Source organism: Ceratotherium simum, chromosome 29 (assembly GCF_057802395.1).
Source record: "Ceratotherium simum simum isolate JZ-2026a chromosome 29, ASM5780239v1, whole genome shotgun sequence".
In the NCBI taxonomy this organism is placed as follows: Eukaryota; Metazoa; Chordata; class Mammalia; order Perissodactyla; family Rhinocerotidae; genus Ceratotherium; species Ceratotherium simum.
This window is the reverse complement of record NC_141928.1, coordinates 7514468-7531561: the sequence shown is the minus strand read 5'-3', so window position 1 is coordinate 7531561 and position 17094 is coordinate 7514468. Positions and strand designations below refer to the sequence as shown.

Below are 17094 nucleotides of genomic sequence, written 5' to 3'. Positions count from 1 at the left end.
GTTGTTGCTAAATTTTGTTAACATTCCTCAGCAGGAAAAGTGTCACCATTAGTTCAGTCTGCTAGGTTCCTGGAGCCAGAAGTCGAATTGAATATATATTATAAAGGTATCATTTAAAATTAATAGGGAAAATATGGACTATTTACTAAAAGGCATTAAGACAACTGTTCAATAATTAGGGGGGAAGGCAATTCGCTTTAACATACACTACAACTAAAATAAATTGCAGACAGAACAAAAACTTAAATAGAAAAGTGAAACTATTCAAGTGCTAGATGAAAATAATGTGAGTGGGAAAAGCCTGTTTAATTATTCAACTGATGGTAAAACCCTCTCACAGCTTTGACTACAAAAAAGTTTAAAAGTAATGTACACTGCAGAACTGAAAAAACCTAAACAGCAAGTGACCAATTAGAAAGATATTTACAGGATACAATAAAGATTCAATATCCTTAATCTACAAAGAGCTCCTGCACACCCAGAAGAAGACAATTAACACCTAATAGGGAATTGGACAAAGGGCACGAATCAGTAAGAAAACAAGAAATACAAACGACCAACAAGCACATGAAAATCATTCCTCTTCATTAACAGTAAAAGAAATGCATTTAAAACAAGAGATCTTTTCTACCTCATCAAATTGGCCAAACATTTCAAAAAGATGAGACCCTCCTGTGTGGTGAGGGAAGAAAGAATTCAACACGACCCTCTTTCCTTGGCAGCAGTGTGTGGTGGGTTGAATGGTAGCCCCCAGAAGATATGACCATGTCCCAACCCCCAGCACCCATGAATGGGACCTTGTTTGGAAAAAGGGTGCCAATGTAATTGAATCAAGGGTCTTGAGATGAGGAAACCATCCTGGATTATACGACAGTGTCCTTGTAAGAGACACACAGGGGAGAAGACAGACATGGGAGGAGAGAACGTGACCCCAGAGCCAGAGACTGGATGATGGGGCTACAAACCAAGGAGTGCGGGCTGCAGACGTAAGCTGGAAGAGGCAACCAAGGACTCTCCCCCAGAGTCCTCAGGGGGAGTGTGGCCCTGCCGACACCTAATTTTGGGTTTCGAGCCTCCCGAGCTGTGAGAGAAGACATTTCTGTTGTTTTAACCATCACGTTTGCGGTGGTTTGTTATGGTGGCCCAGGAAACTCACAGAGTGTCCCCGGAACATTTCTGGAGGGCAGGGTGGCGGTATGTAGAACAACCCAGTCCTAAAACCTGCACACCTTTCCCAAGGTGCATAACTTTCCTCCTAGAAATTACTCAAAATTAATCATGGAGGATTTGTCAAAGATTTCGTGGCAAAGATATTCACTGAAGCTTTCTTTTTTAAGGGAAATTAAATAAACAACCTGAATGTTCAATCATAGAGGATTGGCTAAAGAATGATGGTTTAGCTGCATAACAATGAAGATGAAAAATAATAATACCCACAGCTGACGGAATGCTTTCGATGTGCTCTGCATGGAATGAGTGCTTCCTGCCTCTTTTCTCCTGCAGTTCTCACCACCGGCCTGTAAGGCAGGTATCTGCAGCCCCACCACACAGAGGAGGACTGGAGAGGTCACAGGGTGTAGGCCACCTGCCTGAGGTCACACAGCCAAGGGGCCGAGATTCTGACCCCAAGCCCTGGGCGGCGCCTCCACCATCCACCAGGACGACTCAGGGCGCAGCCATGCGATACAATGATGCCACGCCAGGAAATGGCACAGAAGGATGTTGGTGGCACAGTGTTGGAAGAAAAAAGCATCTGAGCACGTCCTATTTTTGCAAAAATAAAAACTGCATTCGAGGTGCAGAGGAAAAAGGCTGGAAGGATTTACTCTGCACATTAACAGGGAGGTTACCTCTGGCGTGGATCTGGTGATTTTTATTTTCTACAATGAACATATATAGCTTTCGTAATCAGAACAAAATATTAAAAAACAAAAGCACACCGCTGACTCCTGGGCTGACCACGCCCGCTTCTGAGTTTGTTCTGGGAGATGGGGAACGGTCAGCGCCACAGGCGGCCAGAGGGACCCCAGGCGCCTGACTCCCCCCCGCCCTTGGTCTTCTCCCCAGCGCTGTCCGTACCTTCCCTGCGCCGGCTCTTCTGTGGGCATCGAGTTTTCCATCCTTCAGAGAAGCGCCTGAGGAAAAGGAAAGAGCATCTCTGGATCAACCAGCAGAGCCCTGCAGCCAGGGTCGGGGGTGGGGGGGGGTCCGGGGGCCGGCACTCGCCACTGCCCCCTGCTCAGGACTTGAGGAGGAGTTTGGCTGGGCGGAGGGTGAGACTGGCTGGGCTGCCCAAGGGGGCCAAGCATGTGTCTGTGTGTGTGGGAGTGGTGTAGGGTAATGTGGTGTGGAGTGTATACGTGGGGGGCAGGGTGTGGGAGTTTGTGGGGTTGTATGTGTGTGGGGGGTGAGGGTGTATGTGAGATGTATAGGAGGGGGTGTGGGGGATGTTGGGTGTCTGTGTGGCAGGAGAGATGTGTGTGTGTGTGTGTGTGTGTGTGTGGTATGAGATGGGGGGCACAATAGGGTGCAGGCTAGGATATGTGGGGGGTTGTTGCCACATGCTGGGCACAAGGCTCCCCGGGGGGCTGATCTTTGCCTAGAAGAAAGGGGAGGGGCTCACGACCGCTCTGTGAAGCCCAGTCTCCCATCAACTCACTTTCCAGCTCTGTGAGGACAGTGCTGGTACCCACCCATTGCCCACACAGGGAAACTGAGGGCTGCGTGTGACAGAAAAAGAGAGGAGGGGGAGAGGGAGGGGGCATGAGGGAAAGGGGGGGAAGGGAGGGAAGGAGGAAGGGAGGGGGCCGTGGCCACTCTGAGGCTCTCCCCTCCTCCCCCTAGCTGTGACACAGACCAGAATCCTGTCTCTAAGGGACAGGGCACCCATCTGTGCTGGGTGCTGGGGGGTGGGGGGCACAGAGAGGAGACAGCTGAGGCTCCGCCCTTGGAGCTCACAATGCGGGGAAGGGAGTCTGGGTGTGGACACTACTGGGCCTGAGACTGGGTCAGCAGACCCCCCATGCCACGCCCTTCAGGCCTGTCTGGGCCTCCTGCACCCGTCACACTAACCTCTCCCTTCCTGACTTGTCATTTGAGCAAACCCCGGTCCTCTCACTCATGGAAACACACCTCCTCTGGGAAGTCCCCACAGCCCGCTCTCCAGACCCCACAGCTCCCTGTGCTTCTCCTCCAGGCCCCCGTGACAAATGGCCTTAAAGATTTTAGTCTGCCTTCTCCCAGCCTAGACTGTGAGCTCCGGGAAAGCCGGGCTGGGACCGTGGGTCCTCTTGGCTGGGTCTGCAGTGCCCACCCGCCCCCTGGCCAGGCACCGAAAACGGCTCAACATATGTTTGTTGCATGAATGAACGCACGGTGATAATCGCTAAGGAGAGAAGCGTGCAGATGGTGTGTGATGAGGTTCTGTGAGCGTGCATTGTGTTTGTGTGCACGTGCACCGAGGTGTGCTCATGTGTGCATACATGTGAGCTCACATGTGAGTGTGGTGCGTTCACGTGCATGTGTGCAGGTATGCACGTGTATATGGTGTGTGCACGCGTGCACGATGCACGCGTGTGCCGGTACTCGGTGCTGCGTCTGTGCATGCATTCTCATATGCCAGTGTGTGCCTGTGTGTGCGTAGGTGTGTGTGTGCACCTTGTGCACGCTACTTCTTGCTCAAGGTTGGAGGAGTCGACTACCCTTCTCTCACGTTTGCTCTCTCCGCTTGACCGGCTGCCTGCCTGTCTGCTTCGTGCACCCTCCAGCCCCCGTCCCACCCCTCCAGCCCCTACAAGCGCCCCCACCAAGACTCCGGCTCCAGCTGGGCTTCCACTCCGACAATGCGGCCAGCTGCACTCAGGGCCCGGACACTCCTCGGAGCCTGAACCCGACCCAGGGCACACCCAGCGTGCAGCCTCGGCTGGATGCCTTTGCCCCTCTCGGTCTTCTCACCTGTAAAGTGGGCACCGAGCTTGCAGACACACATGCGAAGGGCCTGGCCCAGCACCTGGTACCCAGTGAGCTTGCAGTCAATGGTACCCGGCACCACGCGATGCTGCCGACAACGCCGATGGGGATGAGCTTCCTCCGGTGGCAGCAGACCAGGGTGATCCAGAGGACACGGGGTTTAGGAGTCGCTGTGAAGGCCCTGAGCGGGTGACTACACCCCTCCCTCCTGGCTATGGGGCTCCTCCCAGAAAATGCTGCAACCAAAGGAGTCGGGGGATGAAGAGCAGACATTCAGTCCAAGTGCTCATCCTGGGGCAGCTTCTCTGCCTCGCTGCAGTCAGGGCGGGGATTCTCCCACAGCACCGCCCTTGCCCACTCCACACCAGTCACGTGGGAGGTATGCACTTGAAATCAAACCCAAACTCCTCTCCATGGCCTGCACACCCCTCCTTCCCTCTGCTCCAGCCACAGCGGGCTGACTTTCTGCTCTTCTTACACCAGGCATATTCCTGCCTCAGGGCCTTTGCACATGCCATTCCCTCTGCCTGGCGTACTCTGTCCCCACATCTCTCTGGCTGGTCCCTGCTCCTCCTTTAGCTCAGAGGCCCCCTCTTCAGGGAGGCCCTTGCTCACTATGCTCTCTCCGTACCCCCAGTCCCCCCCCACTTTTCAGCAGCTACCATTATCTTAACACTTGTGTCTACCGGGCTCTTGTTTGTGTCTTAATCACCATGTGGAAGGTACTCAATAAAGACTGGTAGGAAAGGAGAAAGGGTAGGACCGTGGATATGGACCTGGCTCCCTGGATTCCGGTCCTCACGGTTCCATTTATTTACCGCTTACTGTGTGCCAGCGCCCAGCCCAAGCTCCAGCCAGCAGGGTGAGCTTGGGCAGCACCTCCCAGATCCCCGGATTCTCCATCTGTCGAGTGAAAGGCAGCCCCAGGTCCCTGAGGGATCCTCACCTTGATTTTGACCGTGGCCCAGGCTGTCTGCAACTTGGCAGTCTGCAGAGCCCGGGCCGTGGGACCTCTGGGGTCCGCAGCCTCCTGAGGCCGCCCTGCCCTCCCGCATGCCTGCCATGGTGGGAAGCACCTTCTGGGTCCTGATGCCGCCTCCTCTGGGAGGCATCCCTGGCTCGGGCTTCTTCTGGAGCTCTCACCACAACAGATTTTGATGGTTTACCTCTGGTCTCCCCTTAGCGAGGGGCTCTGAGAGGGCTGGGGCCAGGTGTTCTCTTTCTGCATCCTGGCTCAGTGGGGGACACCCTGCGGGCAGAGTCCAGAGCTCACCGGCTGAGACAAGACCTGGGATGGGTCCTCCAACCCTCCCACCAATTTGCTCACCACGGAAGAAGCCACGCCCTTCTCTGCGTCCTTTGGGGCTGTTTCCCACCCACCAAGAGCACGAGACTTCTGCAACCCTTGCAATACTGCTCATGGCTTCCACCTGATGTTTGTCCAAAAGGCCCGACTTGATGATTCTGGGAGCATCTGTGCCTTTTTTGTTAAGGCAGGGCCTCATTTCCGTGTTTATTTCAGCTGAGGGTCCCCGGGGCGCCTCTGGAGGACGGGGGTGCGGGACGGCAGAACGCTACGTGGGCAACCAGACTCCCTGTCGTCACTCTACCCACCCAAGCCCCCCGGGGTGGAAAACAGTCCACACCCGCCAGAAACCTGCTTATGCTGCCGAGCTGGAAAAGCTGGTTCTGGGAAGGGAAGGAGAGGGGGAGGGGGCTCCCGAGGACCCAGGGCCGCTGTCCGGGAGCCGTTCTCATCAGCAGAGCGGCCCTCGGCCTCCCAGGGCTGTCTCTCGGAGGTTCCTTCTCTGGGAGACCGGCTGGTGCCAAGGTCACCTGAGCAACGACCAGTGCAGGGGCTTGGCGCTCCTGGGAGCCGCTGGGAAGGGACAGTTCCTGCGGACGGGAGGGGAGGGGAGGGGCCGAAGGGACTCCAGCGCTAAGGGCCCTCAGGGCGCTAGGTAAAGCCCAGACCCGGCAGCACGTCTTGGCCGGGCCGCGTCGGTGCACGTGCAGAGCGCCCCTGGGTGCCCAGCACTGTGCCCTTCGGGGGCGTAAAGACGCGGGGGCGGGAGGGACCCAGGGGAAGGGGGAGCCTCGTCGCCGCAGGGCCTGGGGACGCGCGCGAGCCCAGGGACGGCCCTGGGTGGCGTTTCCTCCGCGGGGGCCGCCGAGCACGCGCCTGGCTGCCGGGAGCGCGCCGCGTGCGCGCGCCCGCGCGTGCCCAGCGCGCCGCCACCGGCGTCAATTCCCGAGCTGTCTGTGCATGTCTTTTTCTTTCACTAGAGGTTGCTCACTTTCACTTCTTGGTTCCTTGCGGCTCCTCTGGAGGCTCCGCGCGCGCGCGTCTGCCCACACGCTCCCGGCGATCGCCCCGGCCCGCGCGCGCAGGGCGTCGGGTCCCCGCAGCCTGGCGACAGGCGCGGCCTGACCCGGCCGCCCTGCGCCCTAAAGGAGCGTGAGAACGGGCGCTCGAGCATCCCGCCCAGCCCCGCCACCCCTTCGGCCCCAGCGACACCCCAGCCTGCGTCGCCCCGGGAGAGGTGCGTCCCGGTGGGGCGGACACCGCTGCGCCCATGAGCAGGCGTCCCCCCTCCGCTCCCACCGACTTCTCCCATTTTCTGGGCCTTTAAAAAAAACAATTTGCCCCTGAAGCTGCTGCTACTTCTCCTGATTCCAGAGGCCTCTGTGCCTCCCCGCCCCCTCCCCCAAACAGGAAACCGAGGCCAGGATGGATGGAGTCTTGCTCCACAGAGCAGGAAGCCACATCCTGTGGAGGCTGGAGCCCTTTGCTTGAAAAAGTAAGATTTGGATGGAGCTCAGACGGACCTCTTCTGCTTCACTTCTGTCCCCAGCCTGCCGGCTTCCTTACAGTTCTTTTAGCACCCTATTCCTGGGTCCCACCTCAGGGCCTTTGCACAGGCTCTGGGCTCCAACCAGCCAGAGACCTCCATTCCTAACTAGCTGTGTGACCTTGGGCAAATTACCTAACCTCTCTGAACGTCGATTTCCTTGCCTGTAAAATGGGTCATAATAGGATGCTTGAGGGTTCAAGGTGATGACCCATATAGACATGAGACTGGGCGCTTAGGGCACAGGGAAGGACATGGTGGGGGATGGGAAGAAGCTTCCTTCCCTGGGTCCCTCCCCTCCCTCCTTCAAGGAGCCTCTTCACCCCCCACCTCCCTAGTCCCTGCCTAGATCTTCTCAAGGCCTCATTGGCTGGCTTTCACCCAGAACAATTCCCTGCCCCACCCCTGCTGTGAAGACCAGCAGGAGGCAATAGAAAGGGGACCAGGTCTGGAGGCAGGAGACTGGGTTCAGATTCCAGCACATTCTGCCTCACTGTGTGATTGCGAGCAAGTGGCTTGGCCTCTCTGTGCCTCAGCTTCTGTCTCTGGGAAACTGAGGCAGGAGGCTGCCTGGCCCACATCTCAGGCCCTTGGAGGACGGAGCAGACTGTGGGGGGGTCGTTCTAAGCAGTGACAAGCCTCGTGAAAGCGTGTTGCTGCTGTAATTCACCCCCCTCCCCAGAGCATGGACTCGGCCTTGAGGAATCAACCCGTCGACTGGATCCGGGGATCCCCGCCTCCTGTGCTAACGGGAGGTGGCTGGAAGGCCACTGCCAAGAAACGCACGGCTTGGTGGGTTCTGCCACTCCCAGCTGGCCTTAGGCGTCAGTGCCGACAGTGGGGCCGCTTGAGGCGCTGTGACAGCCCCCAAGAGGAGTGTACTGGGGGAAGAAGCGTCATCTACTTCACCGACAGTGAGGCCGTGGCTGTGGGGTGTGACCTCCTCGGCCCGGCCACCTGGCCTCCGCCTTGACTCTCCTTCACTCCACTTTCTCCCTCCTGAGCACCAGCCCCTGAGAGTCCCACGTGGGGGCTCCACAGAGGCCTGCCGTGCCCCATGTCAAAGCCGCCATCTTTCCCCCCAGTTCACTCCTCCTTTATTGCTGACACCACCAAAATGCAGTTCTTCAAGCCACAAGCTCATGGCCAGCATGTTTGCTCAAGAGAGAAACACCAGCATTGATTTTGCTACAGGCTCATTGTAAAACTGCAAACAATATAAAACATGTACATTGGAGAATGAAAGTTCCCTCATTATTTGCCCCCCAGAAATAGCTACTGTCTACATTTGGCAAATTCTTGTATCCGTTTGAACTCTCTCAGTTACAACAGACAGAAAATCCAATCAAAATAGGAATTATGGGCTCTTGTAATAGAACAATTGAGAGGTGGTGTGGGTTTCAGGCATGGTTTGATCCAGAGGTTCATGATGTTGTTGGGGTTCTGGCTTGGCTTCTGTGCAATTCTTTTCCTCTGTCTTCCTCATGATGTCAGCTGGTCCAGTTAGGGTAGCAGCAATGGCTGCTGGGGTCCCAGATGTTATCCTTATACTGCACCTTCAGAGAAGGGGAGACCAACTTGTTCTTGGTTCCCAAGGAAGAGTGAAGAATCCTGTTTGTCAGAGGTGTTCTGACCCAGCCTGGAGGGGGTCAAAGGAGACTTCCTGGAGGAGATGGGGCCTGAACCCATCCTGAAGAACCGCCTAGGGGGAGAGTTGGGGCCTCTTTTACGTTTGAGAAAGGAAAGTGCCCTTTACCTCTGTTGAAACTTGAGGCTCAGTAAAGTTAAGTCACGGGATTGGAGAGGCTGAAGTGGTCCACAGGGCCCGCAGGATCAATGGGTCAAGGGGTCAAGCTCCCACTTTGCAAACAGGGCGAGTGGGGAGCCCCGGGCTGTGTGGCCTCGGGCAAGCCAGCCTCACCTTCCTGAGCCCCAGGCTGCTCACTGTGCAGTGCAGGCAGCGGCAGACCGGCCTGCGGGGCATTGGGAGGCTAAGGCCCGGCCCTCATGCGCGCTCAGTAGACGTGACTTCTTGTCCGTATTACTGTTATTGGTGCCTTTGTTATTACTGCCGCTCTGGTGGACCCCTTAGCCCAGGGCCAGCACCCAGCAGGTGCTCGGAAAGTTAGAGCTGGGACCCCGACCAGTCGTTCCCAGCTCCCCGGGGCGGAGCAGGCATGGCCGGGCCCATCCGCAGCCCACCCGCCAAGTGGAGTGAAACGGCCACCATCAACGAGGGAGAAGGTGCCCTGAGGGACAGGCCCTGCCCGGAACCAAGCCCCAGCCAGGCCCGTCTCTCCAGCCAGGTCCTGCAGCCTGCGCCGGCTCACCCCCACCCGCTCGGGCCTGAGGGAGGGCGGCTTCCAGACCGGGGTGAGTCCCCCCACCCCTCCGTCCGTCTGAGCCTGGCTACGTGTCTGGCTGACAGGTCATCCTTCTTTCTCCCTGGCAGGCGAGCCATTAAGCAGCAGGCCCCGAAGGCCCCGGCCTGCAGCCTCAGCCCTGAGTGCACTCTCTGCCGTTAGCAGGAGGCTGCAGCCTGGCCGGTCAGGGCTAATGCGCAGCCCCCCCGTCACCCCCGCTCCCCGGGGGCTGCTCGTCAAAGCTCCATCCTTGGGGGGAGAACAGAAGCTGAGAAGGAAAGACGGGGTTCCAGGGCCCACATGGACATTGGTGTGGGTTGTTCACTGCACAATGGGGCTGCTCAGGGGGCATGTGCAGCTGCAGTTCAGCCAGCCCTCCACTGGCCAGACTGCGGGCCTGGCACTGGCCGCATTCCACACAGGACGTGGTGCTTTCTTCTGATCCACTCAAAAGAGCTACAGGGGAGAGCTGTGGCCTGGGTGGGCCGCAGGAAGAAGCTACCTGAGAACTCGAGGCCCTACATAGTCTTTTTGTGTGTGTGTGAGGAAGATCAGCCCTGAGCTAACACCTGTTGCCAATCCTCCTCCTTTTGCTGAGGAAGATTGTCCCTGAGCTGACATCTGTGCCCATCTTCCTCTACTTTGTATGTGGGATGCCACCACAGCGTGGCTTGATGAGCCGTGTGTAGGTCCATACCCGGGATCTGAACCCGCAAATCCCGGGCCGCCGAAGCAGAGCGTGTGAACTTAACCACTGCACCCAGCCGGCCCCTACATCATCTTTCTTTAAATTGCATTTTTATTGACTTCTTTTTGGAGCACAGTTCTATGAATTTTATCTTATGTATAAATTTGTGTAGCCACCACCACAAGCAGGATACAAAACAGTTTGATCACCCCAAAAAACACCCTCGTGCCGTCCTTTTGTGGTCACGTCCTCCCCTCACTCGTGACCCCTGGCAACTGCTGGCCTGTCCCCCATCACTGTGATTTCGTCTTCTAGAAAGTGGACTCAGACAGCGTGTGTTGAGATGGGCCTTTTCCATGCAGCATCATGGCCTGGCGATCTACCAGGTTGTTGTGTGTATCAGTAATTTGTTCCTTTTCAGTGCTGAATAATAGCTGTGGTGTGGATGCCCCAGTTCGTTTATCCACTCCCCCACTGAAGGGCATCTGGGCTGTTTCCATTTCCAGGCTGTCACAAATCGAGCCGCTGTGAACATTCATGCCTCTGTGTCTATGAACACACGTGTCTTTGCATGGAGCTAAGTTTTCCTGGCTCTGGGATGAATGCCCAGGAGTATACAGCTGCTATTTGGCAAGAGTATGATTAACTTTTTAAGAACCTGCCAAACTCTTTTCCAGAGCAGCCGTACCATTCTGCATTGTCATCCATAATACATGAGCGTTCCAGGTGCTCTGCGTGCTCGTCAGCACTTGGTATTGGCAGTATTTTTTATTTTAGCCATCCTAGTGGGCATGGAGTGGTATCTTGTTGTGGTTTTTATTTTTTCAAGTCCTGGTGGCTAATAATGTTGAGAATCTTTTCACGTGCTTATTTATCATCCGTGTATCTTCTCTGATGAAGTGTCTGGACAAGTCTTTTGCCCATTTTTTTTGCTGAGGAAGATTAGCCCTGAGCTAACATCCGTGCCCATCTTCCTCTACTTTGTATGTGGGACGCTGCCACAGCATGGCTTGATGAGTGATGCGTAGGTCCGTGCCCAGGATCTGAACCTGTGAACTCCGGGTGGCTGAGGCGGAGCACGTGAACTTAAGCACTATGCCACCACGGTGGCCCCTCTTTTGCCCATTTTTAAACTGGGTTTTCTTTTAGCTGCCAAGTTTTGAGAGTTCTTTTTACATTCTGGATACAAGTCCTTTGTCAGATGTGTAATTTGCAATTATTTTCTCACAATCTACGGCTTGTCTTTCCATTCCCTGAACAGTTTCTTTCACAGAGCAGAAGTTTTTAATTTTGAGGAAGTAAAATTAATCTTTTATGGATTGTGATTTATTTCCATGTCCAAGAACTCTTTGCCTAACCCCAAGTTCCAAAGATTTTCTCCTGTGGTTTCTAAAAGTTTTATAGTTAAAGATCTCACATTTTAGGTCTCTGATCCATTAGGAGTTGATTTTTTGTCTATGGTGTGAGGTAAGGGTCAAGATTCTTTATCTTTCTTTCTTTCTTTCTTTCTTTTTTGTAGATGGGTGTCCAGTTGTCCATCAGTATTTATTAAGTGAATGAATGAAAGGCATAAAGGACGAGGTAGGAAGGCTGGCAGACTCGGGGAGGTCAAGACTGTGTACTTCTCAATGGATAAAGGATACTTGTTTCAACAAATGATGTCACAACAATTGGACATTCGTTTTGTTAAAAAATGAACCTCACCCTAATCCTCATGTCTTATACAAAAATTAGCTCACAGTGGATCATAGATTGACGTGTACAGTGTAAAGGCCCCAAGCAACCCCACCTGTCTCATGTGAGATTCTCAGCCCACTCCACCATCAGATGACATACCAGTGGTGAGAGTTATGCCAGCGCAAAGGGTAAATCACGTGAGAACCCTCTATGGCCACCCCTGACCTGCCCGGGGTTTGAGGACGGGGGTGAGGGAACCAACATTTATCAAACAGGAACTCTGCACCCAGTATTCCACTGAATGCTTTCTTTGCATCGTCTCATTTAATCCTAAACAAGTCAATAAGCTTTTGGAGTTTGGTGTTTTGTGCCCACTCCATGGGTAAGGAAATTGAGCTCAGACAGGTTAAGAAACTTGCCTCAGGTCACACAGCAAATGGGGGAGCAATGTTTGAAGCCAGGGTGTCCACCTCGGCTAGAGGCAGGCAAGGGACAGTTGGGCCAAGCTAAGGGCTGGATCTACCTTGTTGCCACCTGGTTATGTGCCCTTGGGTGGGGTGGGGGTGGGGCACGGGAGCTTTCCTCCCGGGATTCTGGGGAGATCAAAGGCCTCCGTTCTCCCGAGAGCCTCAGCCCAGTGCCCCTCGTGATGACGCCTCCTCCTGGATGGCTTTTGTTCTTGGGAGCTTATCAAAGCCATCTTCCACAATGGGAACTATCCCAGGTCTGATGAGGGCGGATGACTTAGAGCCTCCCGATAGAACATGAGCGTGAGGGGATGTGCCAGGCCTGGGCTGATCCGTGTCTGTCCCTGGCCCTGCACTCGGGCTCCTTCTCTCCTGTGACTGGTCATTCCAGCCCATTGACCTTCTCCTGTTCCTAGTGCATTCTCACCCCCATGCCTGCGCCCCAGCCTCAGCCCCCGGCTCAGGATGCCCTCTCCCCTCTTTCTCACTTGCTCAAATCTGACTGCTGCTTCAGCATTCAGCTCAAGCCACGCCCTCCCCAGCAGCTCCTCCGAGCTCTCCCTGTTCTGAACTCCTGCTGCTGATAAATACAATCTAGTCCTACATAGTCCGAAAAGCTGACATTTGGCAACAGCCTTCTAGAGATGCACGGACCTTCTAGAACCTTCTAGATGCACCCAGAGATGCATTGAGAGCAGTCTCAGCCCCAAATAGATTGTCAGCACTCTGAGGCCAGGGGCTGAGTCTTAATCCCCTCTCTGCTTGACACAGAGAAGACTGGCGCCCAGCCCAACTCAGAGTTGAACACACCCACCTCTGCCACTTTCTTGCTGCGCGACTCAGCCTGGCATGACATAAATGCTCCATCGAGAGGAAGAGTTGCCACTGCTGTTTTCGTGGTGATTATTTTTATTCCCAAGATGCTTTCCGGAGCGGCATGGCCAGGTGTGGAAGGGTGAAGCGCCCACTGCTCTTGGGATGGAAGCAAGGTCCTCCTGGAGCAGGAAGACTCCCTCCTCTCTACCCCCCTGCCCCAACCCCGCCCGGAACACGCCCACCTTTTCCTGCTGGTGGCCTGCTGCTCCGTGCAGCCCGCTCCAGCCTCAGCTCTGGGCCTACAGGCTCCTTGTGGGGGAGGGAGGAGAGAGGGACCAGCTTTTAATTCTCTTGCCCCCTCACAGCTTTGAGTTGACGCTCGGTGTGACACTGAAGTGGCCCCAGGGAGGCCGGGGTCAGGCAGAGGGGAGCAGGCTCTTCCCTAATGAAGTCTGTGCAGATCCCAGGCCTCCTGCAGCCTGATTCAATTTTATGATCCCAAAGGAGCCGCCTTGGACCCTTGCTCACCTCCGAACCTCATCAGCACCAGGCCCAGTCCATTCCCGGCCCTGAACCTCAAATGCAGCCTCCACCGGCAGCCTGCCACTCTCCCTGCCCTGGTCCCAGCCTCCGACCTCTCCCACCTGGACACTGCACCTGCCAGGCCCCCCCGCTCCTCCCACCCCTCGTCTCTTGCCCTCCCTCGTCCAATAGCTGGGGATGTCTTTCTAGACACAAATCTGATTGTGTTCCTCGCCCCCTCAGAGACTCCCTGTACCTTCTGCAAGGCTGCTCCATCTTTTTATACACAATTGTCACCTGGAGAACCTGTTAAAATGTAGCCATATCGGGACCCATCCCTCAAGAGAACGATTTCCAGAGTCTGGATGGGGCCCAGGAACCTGCATTTCACACGACCCTCTTCAGGGCCGGGGCCCGGGGCCCAGGGCCGGACTCTGCTCGCATTCTCACATCCTGGCTCAAAACTCTGAGGACACAAAGAAACAAATGAGAACCTGGCCTTCCAGGGCATTGTGAAGGTGTGTTGTCAAGGCAGGTGGCTGGAACAGGTTTTCAGGTAGCAGGTTTCTAGCTGGATTGCTAATTTGTCAATGTCTAGACTTTTGGCACATAAACCTCCTCCATTTGTACCCTTGCCCGGGTCCCACGAATGCCAGGGGTGGGCCTGCCTGGACCTCAGCTCTTCATTCCCTCATCTGCAGAATAAGCTCCAGGGGGCTTAGCTTGGTGTGCAAAGCCCCTCAGAGCCCAGCTCTCTCTTTGGCCCTTGCTGACGCCTCTCTTCTCCACATTACCCTCCAGCATCCAGTGGTCTTTGAATGCACGCTCTGCCTGGAATGCTCGTCTCTCACGTCTCCCCTTAGAGAACTCCTACTCATCCCTCAAAACCTGATTTAGACTCCATGATTCCTGAGGGCCCCTCTGTGTCCTCACCCCCTCCCCTGCTTTGCTATAATTATTTTGTTCAGTTGCTTCCCTGGATGCAGTTTACCATGTTTACCGTGACGTTTTTAGAATGAGGAGAGTTGGCTTTGCCTCCGACCTCTGTGCTTACCAGGGGTCTGAACTTGGGTGCTGTCCTCCCACTTCTCTGAGACCTTTTCATTAATGATGAAATGAGGGGGTCCAGGATGGGACCTCTCCCAGAGTGGACCCCAGGAGGACGAGTTTGTGGGTAGCTCAGGGCTCTGCTGCTCTGCCCCCATCCCTGGAAACTGCCCCCACTCTGAGCGCTTTGGCAAAGGGCCTCGTGTCCCTCTGGGGCCTCCCTCGCAAGTAAGAACAGCCAGCGAGGCCCACCATGTGAGAGAAGCTGGAATGGGGCAGATGCTCAGCCCCAGCTCAGAACGGTCTGCATACTCTGGTGTGTGTTGGAGGGTGCCTGTCCCCATCCGGTCCCCTAGGGCCCTGCCCAGTGTGGGGGAGGAGGGCAGGGTGCCCGGGAGGCATGAGGACCGGCCCCAGCTGCAGAGCTGGAGCCAGACTCTCTTGATCTCTCGGCTGCGCCGAGAGGCGGAGGCAGCCAGAGCCCTGGAGATGGTCTCCATGACAACCGCTGCCACTCACTCCCCATCTCGGGTGTAAATTAGTTACAATGTTATTAGTGTGCAGAATTTCAAGGGCCGGATCCTGCTTTGGAAGGGAAAAGGATGGTGCGGGGGACGGGGGAGAGTTTCCAAACCTTCACACCCCAGCAAGGGCCCAAACTCCAAGGTGGGTCCATGGAGAGTGGCTGGGCCACAAGCCCTCATTTGTCTGCGCATCAGCTGGTCTGGGCTGGGCGAGCCAGCCCGTCTCTGGAGAGGAGGGGACACGCAGGCCTGGGCACCAGCCATGTGCCAGTGTGCTCCCTGCTTGTCTGGCCTCCTCCTCCATTGACGGGGAGGCGGCTGAGGGCCACAGGGGTCATAAGCTGGCCCGAGGGCACTTGGCTTGCCAGTGGCCAGGCTCTTGCTCACCCTTCTCTGCTCAGCTGCCTCTCGCGGTGGGTCAAAGGTCACTGAGACACTGCTGGGCACCAGGCAGGCAGGCGAGAGCATTGCCAGGAGTGTGGGTGTCTGAGCAAACGCGGGGCCCTGGGTGCCAGGAGTCAGCAAGTGGGGCTGCTGCAAATGTGGCCGGTGACGCCTGAGTCACGACATTCTGACATTTGATGCTCTGAATCGTGTGTGTATATACACACGTGTGCGCACATGCGCTTTTTTCTTTTTACCCAAGGAGGGGGGAAAAAGGACAGATTTGTCTTTTTCCTAAGGCTGTTGTTAAAATTAGTTGGGTCCCCGAAGGCATATCCTGCCGTGTGTGCCCCCAAGGTGGCACCGCTCCCTCCACTGCAGAGCGCAAGCTCTGGGAGGGCAAGGCCCAACGAGACAGCGGGCCAGCAATGCCTTCTGAGCTCCTGATTGGGGGCTGGCAAGTGGTGGGCACTGAGGACCCTCCCAGGGGGCAGAAGAGTTGGCACTGCACGAGCAGGACCAGGTGCAGAGGGAGAGGGGCACAGGAACAGACCAGGGAAAGCTTCAGGCGGGTGTGAGTGGCCAGGCCAGCAAAGGAGAGAAAGGGCACACCTGGCTGAGGGGACAGCCTGAATAAAGGCTTGGAGGTGTGACAAAGCCTGAGTGAGGCTTGGGGCACAGGAGCTTGGGAGGATGGTTGGGAAGACAGATGGGAAATGGATGGGGGGTTGGAGGGGAGTAGATGGGAGGATGAATGTGAAGATGGATGGGAGGTTGGATAGGAAGTTGGATGGGAGATTGTTGGGAAGATGGATAAGTTGGATAAAGCATGGACAGGATGATGGATGGGAGGATGGGTGGAAAGATGAAAGGGAGGATGGAAGGATGGATGGGAGGATGGTTGGAAGGCTGGATGGGAGGATGGACAGGAGGATGGATGGGAGGATGGACAGGAGGATGGATGGGAGGATGGGTGGAAGAATGGAGGGAGGATGGACAGGAGGATGGACGGGAGGATGGATAGAAAGATGGATGGGAAGATGGATGGGAGGATAGTTGGGAGGATGGTTGGGAGGATGGTTGGGAGGATGGATGGGAGGATGGACAGGAGGATGGATGGGAGGATGGAAGGAAGGATGGATGGGAGGATGGACAGGAGGATGGATGGGAGGATGGACGGGAAGATGGACGGGAGGATGGACGGGAGGATGGATGGGAGCATGGCTGGGAGGATGGATGGGAGGATGGATGGGAGGATGGACGGGAGGATGGATGGGAGGATGGAAGGAAGGATGGATGGGAAGATGAATGGGAGGATGGTTGGGAGGATGGACGGGAGGATGGATGGGAGGACAGATGGAAGGGTGGTTGGGAGGCTATTTCACACAGTGGTTAGGCCCGTGTGCTATGGTGACAGGCGCTGGGATTCAAATCCTAGCTCTTCCGTATGATAGTTGCGTCACCTTGGACAAGCTTCATAATCTCCCTGAGCCTCAGTCTTCTCGTTCAGGAGGATGGAGGGGAGGATGGAGGGGAGGATGGAGGGGAGGATGAGGGAAGGAGCAGTAAACTGAGGTCTCGTACATGTGAGACACTTAGGTGAGTGCGTAAGAAATGTTCACTCTATTATTTCATCCTGTGTCCTAAACTCAGCCTTGGGGACGCGGTGGTAAGTAAAGAAATGCTGGGGCTGCCCTCGGGGGCTCAGAGTCCACTGGGCGAGGTGATGCATCCTGATCCAGAGCCCCTTGGGATGGACCGAGAAGGGGCCCTGCGGGCGGCCTG

General features: G+C 55.8%; 1 long non-coding RNA gene and 1 pseudogene across 1 annotated transcript; both read right to left on the bottom strand.

Moving 5' to 3' along the window:
- Window positions 1-1360: 1360 nt before the first annotated feature.
- On the bottom strand, window positions 1361-5205 carry LOC147913186 (uncharacterized). The gene is made up of 3 exons (XR_015549016.1): window positions 4916-5205; window positions 3955-4205; window positions 1361-2135 (listed from the first exon to the last, which is right to left on the bottom strand). It is a non-coding gene; the product is annotated as an uncharacterized LOC147913186 (long non-coding RNA).
- A 38-nt stretch (window positions 5206-5243) lies between these two features.
- Window positions 5244-8805, bottom strand: LOC147913185 (uncharacterized; annotated as a pseudogene).
- Window positions 8806-17094: the final 8289 nt, after the last annotated feature.